Source organism: Scardinius erythrophthalmus (genome assembly GCF_964197995.2).
Source record: "Scardinius erythrophthalmus genome assembly, chromosome: 4".
NCBI classification, from domain to species: domain Eukaryota; kingdom Metazoa; phylum Chordata; class Actinopteri; order Cypriniformes; family Leuciscidae; genus Scardinius; species Scardinius erythrophthalmus.
This window is the reverse complement of record NC_138224.1, coordinates 19287805-19300308: the sequence shown is the minus strand read 5'-3', so window position 1 is coordinate 19300308 and position 12504 is coordinate 19287805. Positions and strand designations below refer to the sequence as shown.

The window sequence follows — 12504 nt, the reverse complement described above, 5'->3', positions numbered from 1 at the left end:
CACCTTGAATGCCCAATACAGTATAGTTCACCTTAGTTTTTTATGTGATGTTATGTAAGGAAGTGGGATCAGCAGATCTAAAACATATTCTTAAATTTGTAATCCTACACAGGTAAGTAAATAAAACAATGTTTATTGAGAACAGAAGCACAAAACCAGTAGATGCTATGGTGAGTAGGTCATGCAAACTTGAGATGAAGCTAGAACTTAGCTGAATAGTAATATGAATGTATTTGCAGGTGGAGTTGAAACCGAGGATGAGGATGAGGATGAGGATGAGGATGAGGATGAGGATGAGGATGAGGATGAGGATGAGGATGAGGATGAGGATGAGGATGAGGATGAGGATGAGGATCTCAGCTTGGTAGATCAGGTAAGTAACAGGTTGTGAGTCTTGTGCATCCATGTAAAGACAAGACCAGACACTGAACAGAAGGTGAAGGGTTGTATTTAAAAGGAGTGAATGATGAGGTGATGATGAGGTGCAGGTGTGGTGAATCAGTATTCCGGGGAGAGTGAACGAGTGGGTGGAGTCTGCAGATCTGGTGAATCCCTGACATTCTAGTTGCCAAAGGTTAAAATACACACACACACGCACGCACGCACGCACGCACGCACACACAGACTTTGGTTATCAAAGAATAGAAGAACATGTCATCTTGTGCAGTCACTGGTTTCTTCTAGTACAGGGATGCCAAACTCAGCTCCTGGAGGGCCACAGTCCTACAAAGTTTATTTCCAACCCTGCTCCAATACACATAACGTAGCTCTCAAATAATCCTAAATGACTTGATTAGCTTGATCAGATGTGTTTAATTAGGGTTGAAGCTAAACTCTGCATGAGTTTTTCATTGGTGTTCTAGTCACCCCACGGTTGTCAGCCAGGCCTATATCATTAAGTGTGGGTCCCACTTAATGATATATGTGCAGAGGCTACCTGGTCATCCCCATCCACTGTTTTACAGAATTTCTTAAGCATCATATACAGTTTTTGTTCCTGCAGTTGTCCCAAGTATAGTTTTCTTTCCTGATGGACGTGTATCTTTCACTCTTTCCTATGCTGGTATGTGGTCATCCAAAAGCCTCACTGACAGTCAGGAGGCATAAAATAAAATGCAAGTTATGAATGTAACTGTGGTTCTATGAAAGCCAATGACAGAGATGCAGTACTTGTCAAGTTCTTACACTTTTTAAGTGCTCAAATTTTGGGCCAACACTGAATAACAAAAATTGCAAAACACTTTATAACACCATAACTTATTTTCTGTGTCTTACTTTTTCATCTCCTCATTGAGTTCAAATAGGTTTTTGTCAAAAGGAATCAGGTGACTTCCTTTAATACACACACAGCACTGGGGCTAAAAGACAATAAATAGAGACTGATCAACATACCAATGTAATTCAAGAAAAATATATCTGCATTCAAAATGTAGATTCATGTGTGTGGGTCTCCAACCATTCTCCTGCAGAGCTACTGTCCTACAGTGTTCAGATTTATCCCCAATCAAACACACCTAAACCAGCTAATCACAGTGTTCAGGGTTACTTGAAAATTACAGGCAGATGTGTCCGAGCATGGTTGAAACTGATGTCTGCAGGACAGTTGTTCTCCAGGAGCAAGGTTGGCGACCACTTGTGTAGGCCAAGCAAACCTTGATGACATTGGAGTAGGCCACAATACTGAGTGTGATTATACTTCCAAAAGACAGCCCAAGCACAGCCAGGTGATCCGACTGTACCACTGGATGATTCTTCAGGATCTGGTATGCTTTCTACAGGAAATATTTACACACAAATCTAAACGCACACATCTGTAAAGATTAATCAACTGTTCACCACATAACCCAATTTAGATTTGCATATACTCAAACCCAATGGATTCTGCTTTTTGGATGAAGGTTGGAGGTTTGTTCCACCACTTAGAGAAAATGTTTATATATGAATACATTTTAACTTTCTGCCTTTGAAAGGGTAGTTCAGTGAGAGACAGGAAACAATGAGAGAAGGGAATGGGACCATAAGCCAGGACTTTTACTCTGGTCAGAGCAATAGCCTTGTGGGCATATATTAGAGTGCTGCACACAAGGCTTTTTTTTCCTGACATTTTTTTAATTTAAATCTTTCCTTTTCCAGCATTTGTCCAATGTGTGATCTCCATCCTTTCGTGGATTAAAAGCCAGTCATGACAAACTTTACACAGAATTTGGAGTTGACATAGAGTGAAATTTGGCAGTATAACAACTCCTTTATGGGAAAACAACTCTGTTATATCTGTCATGAGTTATTAACCAATAAAGCAGACGAAACAGGAGAAACAAACGGCATCCATCTTGTTTACTCTTTCACTTCTTTTCTTACACACATTATGTCAGAACAACTCTTCGACAGTTCTGGCTCCCTTTACAAAATAGTAGTCAACAATATAATTCACCCTTTTTTAAGAACATCAGATTTTAGTAACATAGTCATTTAACCACCTAGGCTTCTGAACATAACGTTTGGATCTAGTGGTATAAGTGTGTGTGTAGTGACTAGTGAGTGTTCTCAGCCAGAGTTGTTGGTGTGCCTGGAAATGCAGTGAGATGGGAAGCATTCTGTGTCTTTCCATCACTAAAAACATATGTACACCCCCCCATTTTTTTGGCCACCGTGAGAGGATCAGTAAACTTTGTGTCCCTTAGGAACATGCAATGGGTTCCGTACCCTCACTTTATCCCCCTTCTGGAAACAAGGAGTGTAAGCACTCTGCTTAGCATCAATGTACTTTTTCATTTTGTGTTGCAGTCATGTAACCCTTTGGCGAACATTCAAGTCAGTTGGTGTGTGCACAGGAGCAGATGGCAAAATAGACAGATTTGTGCACATTTGCCAGCCATAGAGGAGCTGAAAGGGTGACGTACCAGTTGCAGCATGGTTGACACCTACAAGAACTCAGTTACTGCAGGTTTCCATGGCTGATGTAGCTGGATGGCTATTTGTGTTTGAGCACACGATTGAACGTCTCTACAGCACCATTAGCTGCAGGGAAGTAAAGAGAGGAACAATGATGACGAATATTCTTTCCTTCCAGAAAAGCAACAAACTGTAAACTGAACACCGTTATCAGTAACAATACTCAATGGTTTTCTATGGCGGCTGAAAACTCATGACAGAAATGAAACCACAGAATCCATTATGACAGTGTGAGTAAAGGAGATCTCAGGCCATTTGCTGTAATCAGTTAAAGTTATTGCAAACCTGCAGTCGGATGCAGCAGTGTCAAATGGCCCAAATATATCTACAGCCAGCAGCACTGGCTGGAGAGGAGCAGGGTGTGACTTGACAGTTTTGTCATTGAGCTGACACATGTGGCAGGAACGAACAGCAGCATTAACCTGAGCATCCATCTCTGGCCAATAGAGATCACGAAGGCATTGTTTGGTTCTCACCTCGCCTGATTTCCTTAATGCGCTATGGAGACCAGTACAGATCCAAGAGCAGCAGGTGCAATCGGCCGTGAGCCTCGGAAGACAAAAATGTACTTAACAGACAATTCCAGACACTGTTCATAGTATATGGCAGCAAATCAACTTCCAGTTCCTTGGGTGAAGAAGGTCAACCATTAGAAATCTGTGTATGAAGTTTGTTTGGTGCAGGGCAAGAAGCACATGTAGCATCAATATCAGCAGCAGACAGAGAATTTCAGGTGGTAGATACAAAAGCAAGAAACTCATAAACATCATCAACTGGAGCTGGTACAACAGCATTATCTGAAGCAGAAGCATAAAAGGGCAAAAGTGACAGTAAATCAGCAGCAGCAATTTGAGAACCTGGCTGGTGTACCACATCATAATTAAATGACATTAAACGTGCAGACCACCTTGCTACACAAAGTCCAGAACAGCTGACACCCTTAGTGGTTAGCAGGATTGTCAGTGCCTGATGATCTGTACGTAGAGTGAAACACCAGCTCCACAGATATGTATGTACCTCTTGACGGCCTACATGCATACTAGCACCAATGCATAAAGGCCACAGTTTGTTCAGTGTCACAAAGGCCACAGTTCTTGGCTGACCTGAGAATGTATGGCTCCCACACCATAGTCATAAGCATCTGTGGAGACAATTGTGTATAGTGTGGGGTCTTGTAATCTTGTAGGAATGCACGTACTGGAGCTACAACAGTGGCAAAATCAGGAATAAAAGTCCAAGTAAGGAGCGCAAAGTAGATCAGCATCAGATGACTGAAAAGTGCTTTGTCATGCATAGACATGTCATTTCCATGGATGATAATGTCGTCCAGGTAATTTTCAACCCCTGACAAGCCAGCCATGATGATGGTCATCATCTTCTGAAATGCTGCAGGCACCGAAGCCAATCCGTAAGGAACAAAAATATGGAACAGTCCATCGTGAGTAGTAAAGGCCGTGAGGTCATGACTGTCCTCATTCAGCGGCACTTGGTAGTTAGCATTAGTCAGGTTGATATTAGTGAAAACAGTAGAACCTTTTAGAGTAGAGAGTATTTCTTCCGTGTGTGGCAATGGAAAAGAGACCATGATCACTTTATTGCACATCCTAATTTTACCCCGCTTTTTCTGCATAAGATCAATTGGTGTCACCCATGCAGAGGCGTCGATGCGTTTTACCACCCCAGCTGCATTGCAAGCAATTTAATTTTCTCTGACACAGCACTATGAAATGAGAGTGTCAGACAGCAACGTTTTTGACACATAGGTGTGATAGTTTCATCCAGCTTTACGCGGTGTATAAAGTTTTTAGCACAGATACGAAAGACCCAGTGTCAACCACTAAATTCACCACACAAGTCTGTGTGTCAGAAGTAGATATAGTCACTGTGCTTGTAATGCTGGGAGTACGAGCTGAATATTCTGTGTACAGTACCTCGCGCATGTTTGATTGCACATGTTTCTTTTTACACTTTATACACAGCGAAAGCATGACTTCCTCTTCCCCACCTGAGCAGAAATAAGAGGTGCATGTGACGGTTTTCCCCTTGTTCTGTGTTTTACTGTGTGCTGCACCGCTTGTATGGGGGCGGGAATGGGATGGGATGCGGGAATAGGAACTTGTTGGGAATTTTAAATAGATTTAGCCATATTGGCTAAATTAGATATTGGCTGCAGGATCAATCTGGCTTGCTATCGTAACAGCTCTGTCCAGTCTAAGATCTGTTTCTAGTAAAAGCCTACGTATTTGTGAGATAAGCATATTCTTGTCTTGTGAGGCGCCTGACAGCGATTACCAGCTACTATGTTAGCTTTTGGCACAAAGTAGGCTTTCAATGCTTCCTCTGCATCCTTATTTGTTGTACCTGTTATAGGTTATGAGTAGAAATTCCATTGCCCCTTTATGCTAAGGCAGTGAAGCAGTACAGCTCTCTGTATTTCGTTCGGCCAGGCATCCCCTGTAGCTTCAATTATTTGTAGTTAATTTTATTTTTGATTATTTTATTTAAATCAAATTTTTGTAGGTAATTTTATGGCATAGCAGCCTCACCGGGGCAAGGCAAGAAAAAAACTTTGGAAAGGCATATTAGCAACAGCCATCTTCTTGACAAACGAAGTCACTATTTGTCTAGTTTAGACTATTTGTCTATAACACTAGACACTATTTGTCTAGTATTTGGCCCTTGTAAAAATCACTCAGAACTTCTCACTTGCCCATTTTTCCTGATTCCAACACATGAAATTCAAGAATTCCCTGTTGAAAAAAACAGCTAAAACTAGCCTAAGCTGGTTGGCTGCTCTCAACTGGTTTAAGCTGGCCTCCCAGCCTGACCATCTAAAGAAGTGTCCAAAAAAACCTTTTCTTCAGCAGGGCTGACCATTCACTTGCTGCCTAATAAATCCCACCCCTTGACAGGTGCCATTGTAATGATATAATCAGTTGTAAGAAATTGTAGTCTGCCTCGACCCAGATTCCACTCCTAAATATATTTTAGAATGAGCTCATCCCCAAAATGGCTTAATTATCATAGAGATTAAGGCAGTCAAGTTATATTGTTTCTTGACCATTTGGGTTGATCACATCCTGAGCAAAATGGTAGTCAACTGTAGAATGGGAATGGGTGTGGGACACAGAGAACCTTCACAGACAATGGGGTGTCTCAACTTCATTAACATATATAGCGAATACGACTTTGGGTAAATTTGAATTAGCTCAATAATATAGGGAATTTTGGAAATATTAATAATTATGACTCATGGTCATAATTCATAAGTCGCCTATACATTTATTTTATCAATTATAGAGATTAACTGGTTCTGTAACTGATCTAATCGTTATTCGTCCAGCGAATAACGGTGAGATTATCACAGTTAAGAAGGGTTATCTCTTTACAAACTCCAAGAAAGTTTGATCTCCTGGCCACGGACATCAAACCTTCTGAGTTTATTAATTAAAACTACTGAATGTAGTCTAATATCGAGCTTGTAGCTTAAGATCTTTTGTTTCATTGACTTTAGAATGGTGGGTTTTCAAACACAGAGACAGTGAAAAGTATAAATGGATTTTAATAAATGTGACTAAAGATTATATGAGCTACGAGTAGAAACGTACGTAAAAATGCAAACAATAAACACAAACAAACATTTAAACAATAATAACATACGTGATAAGAATAAAATGAAATGAAAGAAAGAAAGAGAGAAATAGAGAGAAGGGAAAAGCTAGTAATTGTTACATACAGAAACCTAAACGACGGACCCCAGAAAAGCAGCTTTTATCAGATAAATATACTTGCACGTCTGTTCTCTGTTTGGTTGATGCTGAAAGCGCGGACGAGGTCCTGTTTCGACTGCGTCTTCCGGTGTCGCGGGAAGCTTGAAAAGGCTCACTGAAATGTAACGTTACCGAGAAAGTTCGTCTTCATCTTCCGTGAAGGAAGAGGCAAATATAACTTAGTTGCAAAGGAACGGCTGCTACGACTCGAACATGTGTTTGTCCGAGGCCTTCCGGGATGTTCCTCGGGGAAGCGTCGCGCCGGTAGAAGAGGAGGAAGGATGAGAGCGAGGTGAGAGAGAGAGAGGTGAGAGAGCCCGCTGTGTTTTGAAGGAGCTCAAGTCACGCCCCCTTGCGTGCGTGACCCAATCGCCTGGGAGGACGTATTGTGGTCATGTCCTTTCATTTGGAAAGGTACACGCCTCTTCTAACTAATGCTGGCAGAATAAACTTCGTTCATAAACATTTATAAAACTGGTATTAATCAAATAATGCATCCTCTAATATTCTGTGCTAAATATTCAACACCGTTGTGTTCTTCTGAACAAAACAATACCGCGAATGACAATTCTGTTAGTCAACAACACAAAGAAACAGGATTTCTCGTGATTACATGCATATTAAACTGATTACATATCAATAAAGCTTATAGATATCGTATTTCGGGTATAAGGATCATAAGCACAGCAAGAAATACATTTTAAACATTTTAAAAAGGTAATTTTGACCACAAGTGGTCGGGCATGATAAGGAGTCTGTGTTTTGTGTGTGTGTATGCAGAGTCGTGCACACGTGGAACCGCGTGGCGAACTTTGTCCTTCCTTTTCAGTGTGAATATCTTCTTGAGTTGATGAGATTAACTCAGGGGACCTGACCGAGCATCTGCTAACACTGTTGTTTTGTTTTGAGGGGTTAATCAGTACCTTTTGTTTGTTGATTAGATTTGATTAATCAACAAAAAGGCAGACCTGATCATCTGCTTTCCGTTACACATACGAAGAGTTCAGATGCAAAAGCCTCTAAGTGCCATCTGAAAATGTCTTCTATAATGATCATTTTTATCAAGCTTGTATATTTAAGTTCAATAATTTCACTTAAATGGCAATGCAAATTACCTATTAATTGTCATTTAAGTGAAATGACTGAACTTATATATACAAGCTTTATAAAAATGATCATTCTAGAAGAAAATTTCAGATGGCACTTAGAGGCTTTTGCATCTGAACTCTTCATACAGACCACAGCTGTTACAACAAGGGCAACTTAATTTACATTAAGAGTTGTAAACTGTAACAGGATAAAAGGTTTAAGATTTGGATGTTCTGGGTTCATTCTGACGCCGGTGAGCCCAAGGTGCTTTGTGTACCTTGCCACTGCTATGCTGTAATAAACTTCATTTTTGAGAACTTCAACGTCCACATCATTTTTTCTTACACAATGTTATTGACTTAAACTTTTGTGTACAATGTTGTGGCTAATCAGTGAGTACCTGACATTATCACATTTGCTTTGATGGCCAAGAATTTCTTTTGAGTGTCTCCTCTGGAAATACAGGCAATTAATAATGCCAGATTACATCAAATGTAATGCCAAGGTTGAGCCACTTTAGGAGACTGTCAAAAGTTCTAAATTACCTCAAAGTAAGAAATATCAACATCTTGCAATCTCAATCCTTTTGGAGTGAAGTAATCAAGTGCTATGGATGCAAAGCCATGAGATGCAAGCAGGGCAGAGCGGTATTCGACCAAACCACCACCTGCTCCCCACAAGTCCAGCACTCCTGGGTACGGCCCAGGGCCTAGAAACACAGAGCAATTAATTTTTACACACAAGTAATTATCATGACTTCTTTAACAATATAAATTGACCCCTGGAAATACCAGAGAATATGAACCAATGGCAAATTGAACTTAAATAGTTATGAGTGATTACAAATCTGTTATTTAATGTGTGTGTGTGTGTGTGTGTGTGTGTGTGTGTGTGTGTGTGTGTGTGTGTACCTGGAGGAAGGAATAGTGTTCCTTGTACTTCTTCCTCCCTGATGTTTATCCTTTTCACACCTGGTGCTACATGCCAGCGCTCTATGACACTTGTCGCCAGGGGTGGTTTCTGGCTGAAGCCTTGAGATAGATGCCCACTGTAAACTGAAATGTGAACTACCATCGGTGTAAGAACATCTCTCTTGCGTATTCTGGAGTAAAGAGTATGTAGTTAGGTAACAAAAGAGAGTGTTACCCCTCAAATAAAAAAGAAACCTGAATTTATACTTGGTAATAAAAAGCACACACTATGGGCCCTATCTTGCACCCAGCGCAATTGACTTTGTACACCGACGCATGTATCATTCCTATTTTGCACCCGCGCAAAATGCGTTTTTCCCTCCACAGAAGCACGTCGCTAAACTAGGGAATGAATTTGCGCACCCTGGGCGGTTTAGCGCAAAAAAGGAGGCGTGTTCCAGCGCAAACGTTCCTTCATGCTATTTTGCAGGTTTAGAAAACAATTGCGCTACTAACCAGGAAAAAATAGTTTAAAGTCAGTGGCGCGTTGCGCATGTTATTCATATGCTATTTTAAGGGCGCATGCTTGGCCATAATCAATGTAGCGTGTGCACAACGCGCATACACTTTGATTCTCTCATCTACACAGAAGCAGCAGTTTTCATTTTTGCAAATCATACATTATTACGATAGATAGATAGATAGATAGATAGATAGATAGATAGATAGATAGATAGAAAGATAGATAGATAGATAGATAGATAGATAGATAGATAGATAGACAGACAGACAATTTATTATAAAAGCATACATCTAGCTTACACATTTACCCAAATTATCATAAGCCTTTTTAACCGAAGTTAATTTGGGTGGGTTTCTCCATCCCCAACGTCCCTGACGAGATCGTTGCTCTCCTTGGCTGTGAACCGCTCCTGGCGCGCGCCTGGCAAATCCGCCGTTATAATAGGAATCCGCTTTAGAACAAACGCGCCTGCTCTTAAAGGGAATGTGAGATGACGCTCTGATTGGTTTATTTCACGTTACGCCCAAACCACACCTATGAATAATGAAGCTACTTCAGACCAACCCATTTTAGATTTGCGCCTGGCGCAAGAGTCATTTATCCCGCCGGGAAAATAGCAACAGCGCCAAGACCCGCCCACAAAGTTACTTGCGCTTTGCGCTTTGACACTTGCGTTTCAGATCGTTAAAATAGGGCCCTACATTGTTCTAGTCTAATCTACCTGAGTCCTTGTTGACTTCCTGGTACGGGTCTCATGCTCCACAGCAACCCCATTGCCTCTGTTCCTTCATAAGTGCCTCCCAAACTTTTCTTCTTCGGTCACTAAGGTAATATAATAGGGCATATCCACATCATGTACTTAATGTTTTGAGAATTGTTCGCTCAATAAATATACTGTAGAATTCTATATCGGTAGAAATGTGCCAGCCCAAAGAGTTGGACTTCCATGCTGAATCATGTTTCCTTCCAAGGTATCCTCCTCATCTACCTAACTGTCTAATGCACTATACAAATAAATGGAAATTATTGCTGTGAAGGTACAGTAAGTTTAATTAATTTATTGCACAGTTTGGAAAACTGCTAGAAGATCCAGCTAAAACCAGCTTTTCATGCTAAGTTTCTAGCTACTTCAGCTGTTCGTCATTTATGACCATTGGCTGGTCCAATTAGTGGGTTGGTTGTCAACCTGACCAACCTCGTTGAGGCCGATGGTGAAGGTTACCGGGGGCGGTTCCGGCGCAAATGTTCCCTGGTGCTATTTAGCAATTTCAGAAAACAATTCTGCCACAGACCAGGAAAAACCTAGCCTGGCGTCGTCATACTCAGATTCTAGTCAGAATGTGAGTCTGATACTGCTCCATTGGGCTGTGATTATGGGGCGTGTTTCAACCGAACCAGGAAAGAAAATGCCTCTGCACTCAGTTGGATAGACCTACAACCAATCAGAGCAACAGAGTAAGTGACGAATGTTTTTCATTCATGTTTCCAATCGACAAATGCCTTGATCGCGGTTCTCTGTTCATCTTTTAAAATTAATGCGCTGTCAATATCTTCTATAACAGACGCGGTAGCGGAATCTACACATGATGTTTCATAAACAAAGTTCGGGAGGAGCACGTTCAAATAATCAATCCAATCAACTTCATCAAACAATTACCATGTCTACCCTATCAGAGAGGAAGCATATATTTATTCACACTGTCAACTCACCTAACATTCCTTGACAGTTTTCAGCATCCTTCCACTCACTCTTGGCTTGTTCTTCCACAGCCAGGAATACGGGGGGAGTACTTTGGGTTCAGGCCGAATACCAAGCCCGGAGCCTCTCCTCGGACAGCACGCCAAATATGCATTTATTCTATCTGACTTATTTGTAAGTGTGAACTTGTGAAATCTCAATTTTCCAGCGGCAGTCATCTTTGTTTTGAACAAATTCAACCCAAGCGCTCGTTGGTGACATGGATAATTACGTTACTGTTGATCATCTGTCCATCATCGTATAAAGCATGCCCTGACATTTTGATTGGTCCGAACAGGTTTTGTTTCGGGCATAATAGCGCCACAACGGATCAAGTCCAGACCGAACTTCCGACCTAAAAATTTTGTAGGCGGGGCTAAGTTCGGCTGGCATCCAGGCTAGGAAAAACTTAGTCTAAAGTCAGTGGTGCGTTAATCAGATGCTATTTTAAGGGTGCATGCTTGGCTATAATGTAGTGTGCACACGCGCATACACTTTGCTTCTCTCATATAAACAGACGCAGGCAGCAGTTCCCATTTTTTGTAAACCATACATAATTACAAGGAAAAATATTACCACACAAGGGAAATCATTGTGGTGTCCATGAAGATGTGAAAAAATAGGCATAAATCCAGCTTACACATTTACCCAAATTATTATACGCCTATTTAACCGAAGCTAATTTGGGTGGGTTTCTCCCATCCCCATACAGTGCCACTTCTCTGTGTTTTACGGCCCTGACGAGAACGTCGGTCTCCTCTGCTGTGAACTGCTCCTGGCGTGCGCCTGGCAAATCCGCCGTTATAATAGCAATCCACCATGGAACAAGCGAGCCTGCTTTTAAAGGGAATGTTAGATGATGCTCTGATTGGGTTATTTCAAGTTACGCCCAATCCACACCTATGAGTAATGTTGCTACTTCAGACCAACCCATTATAGATTTTAGTATGATGATAGATTTAGTCATTTATAACGCCGGTATAATAGCAACAGAGCAACAGAGATCTGCCCACAAAGTTACTTGCGTTTCGCATTTGATACTTGTGTTTCAGATCGTTAAAATAGGGCCCTTAATGTTTTTTTTATATGATTTCATAAATTAACATAAAGGCAAGATAAAGGTTTTTAGGCTATTCATTTTGTTCTGCAAACAAAAAAAGTGGAACTGCATTCTGAATAAAATCAAATTAGGCAGTGATTTCTCTAATTTTAAAAATCCACTACACTATTGATACTTTAATTCCATTGAAATATTTACTACTCTTTACTTGTGGTGGTTATTTATGAGTGTATTGTTAATCGTGTTTTTCTGTTTCTGTTTTTTATTTTTATTTTTTAGGTTTAAGTTGATCGCTGTTCCTCTTGTGTGTTTTTTCAGCTGGCCAGTCTTTGTATGTGCACACTGTATGCCTCCAGCACAGATAGTTTTCCTGGTTGTTGTAAATAGGACTTAAGTCTGACTCATTGTCAGTTGATTTGGTTCCATAAAGCAAATTTAACATAGCTCGATTCTGGCAACAC

The 12504-nt window shown here is 40.8% G+C and overlaps 1 pseudogene across 1 annotated transcript in view; it reads right to left on the bottom strand.

Moving 5' to 3' along the window:
* Positions 1 to 1271: 1271 nt before the first annotated feature.
* LOC308689261 (peroxisomal succinyl-coenzyme A thioesterase-like) overlaps positions 1272 to 12504 on the bottom strand; it is a 31525-nt pseudogene continuing 20292 nt past the window's right edge. Inside the window, exons 7-11 of the transcript in view lie at positions 9967 to 10050; positions 8723 to 8913; positions 8357 to 8520; positions 1653 to 1772; positions 1272 to 1358 (exon numbers count right to left, since the gene is read on the bottom strand). The product of the transcript in view is annotated as a peroxisomal succinyl-coenzyme A thioesterase-like (transcript). The remainder of the gene's footprint in view (positions 1359 to 1652; positions 1773 to 8356; positions 8521 to 8722; positions 8914 to 9966; positions 10051 to 12504) is intronic.